Below are 12,844 nucleotides of genomic sequence, written 5' to 3'. Positions count from 1 at the left end.
AACATATATTCACACATATCCATAAATTAGGGCAAAAGATATACCTGAAAGCAAAAATACACAATAGTCTGTAGTGAGTCAGTATAAAGTTCATAATGAAATAGTGTCTACTTAGACCTAGACACCCTCCTCACCTATTTCCTATTATAGTTCCCTCACTCACTCCAAAACTAATCTCATCAAACCAAGGATTGAAAAGCTGAATAAGGGCGAAAGACTAGCATACTTTAATGATTCTTTAGTCACTATCAGGCCACCCCATCAGCTGGGGCCCTATTCAGGGAGTCCTGAGATTCCCAAACAGTCATGATGGGCCTAGACCTCGAATAAATCCCTCTCTCCATTGTTACCAGTCATTCCTATCAGGAACAACACAACAGACCCCTTTGTGCCCCCCCTCAACTTGGACCAACAATGGTAGGGAATGTTCTATCCTCCAAAGGGAGGATGGACAATATACTCTATGCTACACGTGAGGAAGATGTGTCCTGATATTGGGGCACTTCGGAATGTTCCTACTTATGACCACAGAATGTGAGCTCAGGACTACAGGGATGCAGAGGTTACATAGACTCCTAAACTGAATATGGGCCCCAGACCACATCAAATTGATGAGGTTTACAGTCAACAATATTAGTACACCTTTCCCATATTTGGGAGCTACTCTTTTCACTGGTCCTTCTACCATCCATGACATCACCTCCCCAAACAATAATTAAGATCCACCTGCATATCAGATTTCAGGCTCAGGCTCAAGCAAAAAAAAAAAAAAGAGAGTTAACATACAAGGCCAAACCAACTGTTGAACAATCATGGATCCAAAGGTGGGAATAGTAGAGAGGAAGTGTTAGGGGGGTACTCAGATGCCATCAGGATGCCGGCCAGGCTTCTCTGAACTGAAGATCCCACCAATGTGCCCTGGATCTCCACTTCCCCAGAGACCCACCCTACTAGGGAAAGAGAGAGACAGACTGGGGTATGGAAAGACCAGTCAACACCCACGTTCAGCAGGGAAGCAATTACAGAGGCCAGACCTTCTACCTTCCACAACCCACAACGACCCTGGGTCCTTGCTCCCAAGGGATAGAGAATGGGAAAGCTATCAGGGGAGGGGATGGGATATGGAGATTGGGTGGTGGGAACTGTGTGGAGTTGTACCCTTCCTACCCTATGGTTTTGTTAATTTATCCTTTCTTAAATAAAAAATAAATTAAAAAAACAACTAATATAACCACAGGCCCTTTGGAATATAACTAAACTATGCCTACTAGCTATCTATAAAATGGAGGATCTCCCAACTCTTCATCTGCACTATTCCAGCCTTTAGGTCCATGATTGGTTAACAATTTGTTTGGCTTTGTATGTTAACTCTCTTTTCAACCACCAGGTTCCAGATGCTAGCATGATTCTGAGCAGACTGATTTCTCTCTTATGAAACTCCCTCCCATATATCCAATAAATCATTTAAAAACAGCATCATGTCAGTCATCTCTTATCAAATAAATATGGTAAGGCTAAAATATATTTGCCTGAATTTCAAGGTTGCTTTAATGTCCAATTGAAATTATGAATCAAAAAACTTCCAGAAATTTAAAGAGTTAAATTAAGTAAAAGTTAAATTAAATAAAATTTATTTTTAAAATAGAGTTTCACTGTATTTTATAAAAATATTAATTATATAGTACACATATTTGGAAAAGCCATTACAAACTTACAGATAACCTCACTACAAATTTAAGTGCATGAAATTGATGCATCCTGAGTTCTTTGGGAGACTTTGTTGTCATGACATGGAAAGCTGAAGAAAAACAAGTGTATCATCCAGGTAAAAATGTCATTTATTGATTCATTCATTCATTCAGAAAAATAATTTTGAAAACCAACTACAAAGTCATATACTGAAAAAGACACCAGTCATTTAGACGACACATACACAAACTAGGTACAGCTGGGATGAGAGAAATACACACATAACTGAAATGTGACAAAATAAATGCTCTGATAGAGATAAATCTCAAATAATTAGAAGCAGAGAGAAGGAATCTACTTTATTTTTCTTTATATATATATATATATATATATGTATTTGTTTATTCATCACTTTCCTTTTCAATGCTTAAAGATAGTAGGGGAAATTTCAGTAAGAACTTGACCTTTTAACTCTATCTCAAGGGATAAATACAGAGCTATAGAGAGGAAGAATTGAAAGGTATTTGCAGTTTATAAAGCCAGGGATAAATCTGGGTATCAAGTAAGTTAAGAGTAATGTGTATGATTTTGAATGTTGAATGAAAATATTTGTATTTTAATAAATTTGTAGTTTAATTTTGTATTATAATAGTATCAGTGCTCCCAGTTAAGCTCACACATTATCATGTGTTAGTGTGAAGACCTTGTTTTGACATCCCACTCTCTACCTGAAGGTGAGGTGTGAAGTAGTTCTGCAAGTCTCTCTCCATATTGCTCCTTCTCTATCTTCCCCTTTTCTCTCAATTTCTACCTGTACTATCAAATAAAAATGAACAAATAGATACATGTCTTGACATAGATGTAGAGTAATACCTTTGCCTAGTACAACTGATGTCTTTATCTTCCAAAGTATCTTCTTAGAAAATAGAAAGGAGGGAGTCGGGTAGTACCACAGCGGGTTAAGTGCACGTGGCACAAAGCACAAGGACCGGCATAAGGATCCTGGTTCCAGCCCCCGACTCCCCCACCTGTAGAGGAGTCGCTTCACAGGCGGTGAAACAGGTCTGCAGGTGTCTATCTTTCTCTCCCCCTCTCTGTCTTCCCCTCCTCTCTCAATTTCTCTCTGTCCTATCTAACAACGACGACATCAATAACAACAACAATAAAACAAGGGCAACAAAAGGGAAAATAAATAAACATTAAAAAATTAAAAAAATAGAAAGGAATGCTGTATTGAAATTGCACATTTCAACAAAATGAAAACAGCAAGTGTACTTGAGAAGAGATGTTGCAATTCCTATATAAGTAATAATGTATTACTTTCATAAGCGCTATGATGACTGATGCTAGTATGGTGCTTATGGAAGATCTGAGATAAAATACTAAATGGTATAGTGGCAAGACCATCAACCATTCCTGAATATGTTTAAAAGTTTGAGATAACATAAAATTGTTTCCAAACACAATGGAATTACATTAGATGTGAGCAACTAAAGAAAATTTAGGAAATTCACAACTATAAGAAAGTTAAAAAGCACACTGTTACTCAATGAATCAAAAATAAAACACAAATACCTTGAGAAGCACTAAACTGAAGAAAAAAAATCAACTTATAGAACACAGTTTGGAAAGCAATTAACAGAGGGTAGTTAACAGAAAGGCATTATGGCTGTCAAAAGAGTTCACCTTGGAGAATGTTTGGGTTGTCCTGTATACTAGCTAGGTTTGAATCTGATTCCCACCTTACTGAGGGAAACTCTTATGCTGTGATGTTTCTGCTTTTCTCCTTTTGTTTCTTTCTTTTGAAAAAGTTGGCTTGTAAAGTTAAAACCTCACGAATGTCAGTAAATAGTCAAACAAACAAATAAAATCATCCTACCAAATAGGGAGAAATATTCATACAAATTACACATGACAAAAGACTGATTTTCAAGATATACAGTGAACTCATAAAATTCACCAAAAATATACATTCAAAAGTGGGTAGATTGATAAACAGATAATTCACTAACGAAAACATACTGAAGGATAATAAGATCATGAAAACTAGTTACAATCACTTTTCATCAAGGAAATTCATGTCAATGAAACAGTTTAATTAGATAAATTATACAAATTCCTCAAAGATTCAAACCACTTTACTGACTAAAATGTTAATAGAAACTATTAACTGACCTATATCTACTAGAAATCTTGAATCAGTAATTTTGATACTTCTCCTGAAGAGAAACCTAGCCCCAGAACACATAAACAAAAGCTTCCCCAGGAACAAAAGCCCAGACCAAGATGGCTATACTAATTAATTCTATGAAACATTCAGAGAAGAACTAACACCCATCCTTCTCAAACTCTCCCATAAAAATAGAATAGGGAGCACTCCTAAACACATTTTTCCCCCCTTTTGTTGCCCTTGTTGTAGCTTCGTTGTGTTTATTATTATTGCCCTTGTTGACACAATTCGTTGTTGGCTAGGACAGAGAGAAATGGAGAGAGGAGGGGAAGACAGAGAAGGGGAGAGAAAGACAGACACCTGCAGACCTGCTTCACCGCCTGTGAAGCGACTCCCCTGCAGGTGGGGAGCCGGGGGCTCGAACCGGGATCCTTACACCGGTCCCTGCGCTTTGCGCCACATGCGCTTAACCCACTGCGCCACCGCCCGACCCCCTCCTAAACACATTTTATGAGGCTAAAATCACTTTGATCCCCAAAGCAGCAAAGAATTTCACCAAAAAAGAAAACTATAGACCTCTAGATCTCTGATGAACATTGATGCAAAGATCTTCAAGAAAATCTTGTCTATTAAAAGGTTTGAGACATTCAATCAGTTTTCCCCCTCTCATATTAATTAAGTAGTGATTTACATGACTACAAGTTAATAGGAGTGTACTTCATCACCCTTCCCTTCACACCACCAATGGACTGTGTCCCAAACCCTTCAAACCCCATGCCCCAGTGAAGCTGAACATCTACTCTCACCTTCCACCCAGAGATTTGTATTTTGGTGCTCTACTACATACTCAGTCAGAACTTGCTAGATTTTCCCTTTCTATTTTTCTTTCTCAACTCTGTTTATGAGTGAAATCATTCCATACTCATATTTGTCTTTCTGACTTAGCCCCACTTAATTTCTTCCAGCTCCATCCAAGATGGGTCAGAGAAGGTGGGTTGGTTCACTGTTCTGAATAGCTGCATAGCATTCCATTGTGTGACTATACCACAGCTTTCTCAGCCATTCATCTATTGTTGGGCACCTGATTTGCTTACAAGTTTTAGCTACTACAAATTGTGCTACTATGAACATTGGTGTACACATACATTTTTTGTTTGTAACCAGACTGAATTTTGACAAATTGTTAATGCATTTATAATAATTACTTGTTCTTTGAAATGTGCACTTTTCTAAAAGCTTAGACCAGGGAGAAGAGAATCAACTGGTGATGTCACTTTATAAGATACAGCTATATATAAATGTCAAAGGACATAAATTATGGTGATGTCCTATATGATACAGCATATCCTAACAATAGTATCTTCAAAGGTACCCAGTTGCCACATAATTTGATTATAGAATAACTATTGCCTTCTTAAACCCTAAGACAGCAGGAATATCTCACTTCCTCTTTAAGCCCATATTTCCCCCAGTTGTGGAACCTCTAGGGTGGAACTCACTTTCCTTCATGCTTCTCTCAATTTATACCAAATGATACTGCATCTGCTGATACTAACCTAATCAATGCAACCTGTATCACCATGACATGCTTCATTTCAGACTGTGTCCAGAAATGTCAAGTGTGGAATGTCAACCCTTCAAGCCTCATTACTAGGGTGAGACCTTTCCTTTCTCATAGGATTCTCTAATTCCATTTCAGCTGGTTCACTTCCTAACAAAGCCCCAAAACCTATATATAGCCCAGGTCCCATGAGATAGAGCAGATGCACACATGTATCCATTAATTAGGGCAAAATATAGACTTGAAAGCAAAAGTTTACAGTATTCTACAGTGAGTAAATAAATTAAGTAAGCAAGTAGAAAGTAAAAAGACACCATAAAATTCCTAATGAAATAGTTTCTACTTAGACCTAGATGCCCTTCTCACTTACTCCCTATTACACTTTCCTCAGTCACTTCAAAGCTAACCTTATCAAAGTATGGACTACAAAATCTAAATAAGGGTAAGAGACTGGCATACTTTATTGATGACTCTTTAGTCACTATCAGGCTACCTCATCACCTGGGGCCCTATTCAGGGAGTCCTGGGATTCCCATACAGATATGATGGGCCTAGACCTGCACTAGATCCCTCCCTCCTGTTGTCACTGGTCATCTCCATCAGAAACAACACAATAGACCCCTTTGAGGGCCCACACAGGACCTTGACCTCAATGTGGATCAACAACAGTAGAAAATGTTCCATCCTACAAAGGGAGGCTAGACAACATACTCTATCCCCTGAGGAAGACGGGTCCTGACATTGGGTCAGCTTCCAATGTTCCTACTCATAACCACAGAATGTGAGCTCAGATCTACAGGGATGCAGAGATTACACAGGTTACCATGCTGAATATAGGCCCCAGATAAAATCGATGGGGTCTACAGTCAACAATATTAATACATCTTTCCCATATTTGGGAGGTACTCTCTTCCCTCATCCAGCTTTCTAGCCCTTTAACTAGCCATGACATCATCTCCCCAGACAATAACTTGCTCCATATCAGAGGTCAGGCTCAGGAAAAAACTATTATAGTCATGGTACCTTTGGAATATAACTAAAATAGGCTTACTGGCTATATTCAAAATGGAGACCCCAAATCTTAATCTGCAATATTCCAGCTTTCAAGTTCATGATTAGTCAACAATTTATTTGGATTTATACTTTAACTCTGTTCAGCCACAAGGTTCCAGATGCTACCATGATGCCAACTGGACCTCCCTGGGCACATGACACACCAATGTGTCCTGGAGTTCCACTTCCTCAGAACCTTGCCCCACTAGGGAAAGAGACAGACACCCTGGTCATATGGATTGACCTGTCAATGCCCATGTTCAGTGGGAAAGCAATTACAGAAGCCAAACCTTCCACCATAATAATAAATTTAGAAAAACATATTACCATACAATGAGTAAGCAAAATACTAGTAATCCAAATCCAGGAATAGAGACAAGTTCTATGCATACATGCTATAGAAAAAGTCCAGAATTGGCAGATCTACAAAGAGTTAAAATATACTTGTATTACACTAGAGCAGTGGGTTAGTTGGGGACTACTAGCTAACTGACACAACTCATTGTATGGTAATACAATTTTCTAAATTTATAATTATGGTGGTTTCAGGACTCTGTAATACATTAAAACTGCTGAGCTCTATATTTTAAAAGAGTGAATTTTATGATATATGAGTCATATCTTATTAATGCTCATAAGATTAATATAATAATAAATAACACAATTTTCCAGTATCATAACTTTTTTCAATGAAATTCATTCTTCAATGAATGCCAGAATTAGGAATTTATTAAACTTTTTGGATGCTCTATCCTTAACAGTTTATTTTTTCTGAATCAATTGCTTTTAGAGACTCTCCCATAATTAATCAAAATGATTGTGAAATTATCATTTGACTCAGTTATTTTCACTTAGACTTCATCTATATTTTATTAGTGACTAATTTTTCATTAACAACTACAAGGCAGTTATAATATTATGTATGCCACAGTTGAAATATAATTCTAGAATTCTAGATTATAATTAATTCTATTTTAGACACCCCCCACTCAGTTGTGTTTTTACTATATTTTCTAGCACAGGAAAAACTGAGATTGAATCACAGGTAATAAATATAGTGAAAAAAATTATACTTTTGCATCTAGAGTAGGGAGATCTATCATCAGGAAAGCAAAGAGAAATTTTTTTCCAACTTATTTGGTTAAATCTATGGAAGAAAGAATTATTGGGAGTCGGGCAGTAGGTAGTGCAGTGGGTTAAGCGCACGAAGTGCAAAGATCAAGGACCAGCATAAGAATCTCGGTTCAAGCCCCTGGCTCCCCACCTGCAGGAGAGTCCCTTCACAGGCAGTGAAGCAGGACTTCAGATGACTATACAGAAGAATTTAAAGATGGGTGCTGTTTTTGTTGATCTCACAGCAGCCTATGACACGGTCTGGCACTGTGGTCTTCTAGTCAAGATCTCAAGATGCCTGCCTCCATGGGTGGCCAACACTATATCATTTCTTCTCCAAAACAGAAGATTCCGGGTGCATCTGGGTGACAAGTCTAGCAGATGGAGACTTGTCTCAAGTGGCCTCCCCCAGGGCTCTGTTTTGGCTCCTACGCTATTTAATATTTACATCAATGATCTCCCAGAAACTTCTTCAAGGAAGTTCATCTACGCCGATGACATCTGCTGTGCAACTCAGGCATCCAAGTTCAACATCCTCGAGGAAACACTCACGAAAGACATGTCTCTGATATCTGATTACTGTAAAAAATGGCGACTAATCCCTAGCACTGCAAAAACGCTATCATCTGTTTTCCATCTACACCATGCCTCGGCCTCGCGTGAGCTTAATGTGCAGCTTGGTGGTACGAGAATCCGGCATGAAGCCCAGCCAGTCTATCTTGGCGTTACTCTCCATCGCACTCTGTCATTTCACAAACATCGCATAAAAACTGCAGCAAAGAGAGAGGCAGACTGGGGGTATGGACCGACCAGTCAACGCCCATGTTCAGCGGGGAAGCAATTACAGAAGCCAGACCTTCTACCTTCTGCAACCCTCAACGACCCTGGGTCCATGCTCCCAGAGGGATAGAGAATGGGAAAGCTACCATGGGAGGGGGTGGGTTATGGGGATTGGGTGTTGGGAATTGTGTGGAGTTGTACCCCTCCTACCTTATGCTTTTGTTCACTAATCCTTTCTTAAATAAAAAATTTAAAATACAAAAAAAAAAAAAGAAAAAAAAACTGCAGCAAAGGTGGGCGCGAGGAATAACATCATTGCAAGACTGGCCAGCTCCTCATGGGGCGCGAGCGCTTCCACACTACGATCATCATCTCTGGCATTATGCTATTCCACTGCAGAATACTGTGCCCCAGTATGGTTCCGTAGCCCCCATGTCCACTTGGTTGATTCCAAATTATATTCCTCCATGAGGATAATTTCTGGAACCATCCGTTCCACCCCGGTTCCATGGCTGCCAGTTCTTAGCAACATCGCCCTGCCAGATATTCGTCGGGATGCGGCATCATCTAAGTTCATTTCCCACGTCTACGCTCTACCGGACCTGCCAATATACGCGGATATCTTCGCCTACCCTGTCCAACGCTTGACGTCTCGTCACCCAATCTGGTCCCCTATGCCTACACTGAACTTCTCTGTTCCAGTCTCTTGGAAACAGAGCTGGCAGTCAGCTGAGGTAAAGAACAAACACCTCATCACAGACCCCTGCAAGCATCAACCCAGCTTTGACCTAGCACATTATGATTGGGCCCTCCTCAATCGCTATCGAATAGGCCATGGCCGGTGTGCCGCTGTGTTCCATCGCTGGGGAGCCAGAGACGACCGGAACTGCCCCTGCGGCTACAGACAGACTATGACCCACATAGTCAATGACTGCCACCTCTCCAGATTCAAAGGAGGTCTCGAAACTTTACATCAGGCTCAACCTGATGCTGTTGACTGGCTACGGAAGAAGGGCAAACGCTAGAAGAAGAAGGTATCTATCTTTCTCTCCTCCTTTGTCTTCCCCTCCTCTCTCCATTTCTCTCTGTCCTATCCAACAAAGATGACATCAATAACAACAATAATAACTACATCAATAAAAAAAGAAGAAATAATTATTTATCTGAAAATGTAACAATGGAGCAAAGAACTTATGTCTGTCCTGGAAGGATATGCCTTACTTCTGAGTTTGATACAATATGATAAACACATATAACTCAAACATATGTTTGCTTCATATATATACTCATTCCTTTTTTTTTTTTGCCTTCTGGTTAATTGCTGGGGTTCAATGTCAGCATCAAATCATAGTCTTTGCTTTGTATGATTACATTGCTCCTGGTGACCATTTTTCCTGATTTTATTGGACAGGACAGAGAGAAATTGAGAGAGAAGGGGGAGATAGAGAGGGAAAGAGAAAGACAGACATCTGCAGACCTGTTTTGCTACTTGTGAAGCATCCCCCTTGCAGGTGGGGAGCTGGGAGCTTGAACCTGGTTCCTTGCCAGAGGTCCTCGTGCTTAGTACTATGTGAGCTTAAGCAGGTTTGCCACTGCCCAGTTCTTTCATTCCTCTCTCACTGCAATTAGGACAGCAATGTCATATAATCAAGCACATATTTCTTTTTCACTTTTTCAAGTATACAGATTAACAATTGGACTACTCTTTGAGTAAGATGGTTAAAGAATTAGATTTAAGGATCATAGTGGAGTACAGGAAATTTTGTAAAATCATGTGATTTTAATTTCTCAATCTTCATAGTAGCAATGTCGATATTTGATTTTTATTTCGGTTCTCAGATTGTTCAAATACTGATGATACTGTTGAATTTTATTTATCAGTCCACTCATGTGGGAACAATAGGTCAGAAGCAGTACAAAGCCTTGGGTATATTGTGCACTGGAAGCTCATCTGCCATGTATATCACAACAATGGGAAGCACAGCTGGTTTTAACCAGTTGTTCCCTTACACAGAAAAGTAAGCTACCTCCCAAAGGCATGATGTGACAAGTTTATGCCTTAGAATATAACTTACCTGGGCCATATGGAAAATACAAAACACCTGCAGTCTTCTTCCAACAATGGAGTCTTGCAGAATGTCATTGGAACAGCATGGTGACTTTCTGTAAGAAAGGAAGTATTTGCTAGTTCCAGATGGAAGAAGGCTGACATGCTGTTTCTATGTCCATCCTCACTCAGAAACTGTGTCCCTGCTCTCCAAGGATAGGCATCCATCTGTCCAGAATTATTTAACTAGAATTCTGCCTAGAGGTAAAAAGCTGGACAACATGAACATACTTATGTAATACTCCCAAAGTGTGCTTCTACCATATTTATTTCAGTGATAAGTTAGAGCTTCCCTCAGAAGGGAAAAGGGAGGCAAGATGGGAGAGTAGGTCCTTATTTCTCATGTATTTAATATTCCATGCTTGAATTGTTCATCTGTCCTTATTCTCTTTTTCCTGAGTCCTAATTCCATTTCACACTCACATGACAAAAAAAAGAAAAAGATCCATTCTATCACCTTTCCCCAGGCACATTCTCTTTTTGCAGACACTGTTGCCTCCAGAATTCATCAAAACCTTGTATGAGGCTCTCCTTTAAATGTCCCTTTGCAACCCTTTGTATTGGACATTGCTCCTCTTACCTCAGACCTGTAATTGAAATAAATAGTGCAGAACTGTATTCTGGGCATAACTTTTTTTTCTCTGTGTTCTGGCCAACTCATTTTATCTGAAAATTTTAAACTGCATGGAGATGCATATTAATGCCCATATTAGTATGTAAAGGTGGCATTGAGATTGCTGCATGGTAAAAGCTTCAACTAGAAAGTATGGAACTGCCTATCTCTGATAATTCTATGTTCTCAACACCTAACTAGACACACTTGAGTCCTACATCTTTTGCATTTGCTCTGCTGTCAGATGACTTTTTCTTATTTGGCAAACTATGTAGAGAAAAAAAGCTATCTGGGAAAACTACCCAATTGAAGAGGAAACTCATGGTTATCAAGTATTAAAGAGACTTCCCCAGATAAATAAAAAGAATTAGCCCAAAGGGGGTTTGATTTAAATTATATATATATATATATATATTATAGTATATTTGTTTGTTTTTTCATTGGGGAGAATTAATGGTTTATAGTAAATACAGTTGTTAGTGCATGTGTAAAATTTTTCAGTTTTCTGCAAAATACTCTCACCCCCAGTCCAATTCCTACTCCATCATCACACACCAGAACCTGAACATGCCCACACCCCTGTCCCCTAGTACTTTACTTTGCTACATATAGTCTTTTACTAGAAGCTCTGATGCCATTTTGAAAAGTAAAAGATCCTAACAATACAATTTGGATTACTGACAAATATTTGGTTAGAATATTGACCCTGATTACCTAACTGGAAACCTGAAAAATAAAAATCAAAAACTCTTTTATCTGGACTAAAAAGAAAAGTGATATAAAATAAGAGACAAGTTAATTTAGAAGCATAAATCCAAGAGCCCCAAAGGTCATTTAAGTGGAGTTTCACAATAAGAAAATAGAAACAGCAGAAGGAAATGAATAATAGAAGAAAAATCCTTCAAGTTAAAAAAAAAAAAACTCCTGATTTTTCGATTGTGAATTTTTTCTCTGTTTCCAATAGTAATAATAAAAAAGATAAATATGTACACTGCTTCCTTTGAAAAAAATCTATAAATGATTTTATTCTTAAAATATCCATTTCATTCTGAATGAGAAAAATCAGATTAACTGTTCCATCATTGGTGGTGCTGTGGATGAAACCCAGGGTGCTCTACCTCCTAAGTCACTTTCCTTCTTACAAATTTTTACATACATTATGTAGGGGTTGAAGGGAGAATGACAAGTCTACGATTCTGAAGAAGGAAATGCATTTATTAAACTTACATTTGTAATATCAACAGAAATTCTGGATGCAAGAGAAAGGTAGTGTATTGTTTTCATAGTTCAATAATGAGTCTGAGGGGCACCTGTTAGAGTAGAGTATACACACTGCCATGCTTCATGAGTTGTGGAGAAGTAGTGCAGGCATCTTTCTGTCTCTCCCTCTGTTTCTGTTTATATCAGGAAAAGGAGGAGTAGGATGAGAAGAAGAAGAGGGGAAAAGGAATAAGACGTGACTGCATGGAGTAAAGGAGTTGTTATATAGGTACCTGATGCAGCAATAACCATGGTGTTAAAACAAACAAAATCCAATTTTGAATATTCATTTCTAAACCCACTCAAATGAAGTCACTTAAAAAAATCAGTGGTAGGAGGCCAAATGGTGGATCAGCTGGTTGAGTGTACATGTTACAATTTATAAGGACCTGGATTTAAGACCTTGTTCCCCACCTGCAGGGTGGAGGAAACCCTATGTGGTAAAGCAGTGTTGCAGGTATCTCTTCTCTTTCTCTCTCTACCCCTCTTTCCCCCCTC

General features: G+C 38.8%; 1 protein-coding gene across 2 annotated transcripts in view; it reads right to left on the bottom strand.

The window, feature by feature from the left end:
* The window catches only part of LRRC4C (leucine rich repeat containing 4C), a 424,916-nt gene extending 412,447 nt beyond the window's left edge, over positions 1-12,469 (bottom strand). For both annotated transcript variants that reach the window (XM_060176576.1, XM_060176577.1), the window contains exons 1-2: positions 12,314-12,469; positions 10,442-10,529 (exon numbers count right to left, since the gene is read on the bottom strand). The gene's annotated coding sequence lies outside the window, so the exon portion shown is untranslated. The remainder of the gene's footprint in view (positions 1-10,441; positions 10,530-12,313) is intronic.
* Positions 12,470-12,844: the final 375 nt, after the last annotated feature.

Source organism: Erinaceus europaeus, chromosome 17, assembly GCF_950295315.1.
Source record: "Erinaceus europaeus chromosome 17, mEriEur2.1, whole genome shotgun sequence".
NCBI lineage: Eukaryota > Metazoa > Chordata > Mammalia > Eulipotyphla > Erinaceidae > Erinaceus > Erinaceus europaeus.
The sequence above is the reverse complement of the archived record's forward strand: the minus strand, read 5'-3'. Positions and strand labels throughout refer to the sequence as shown.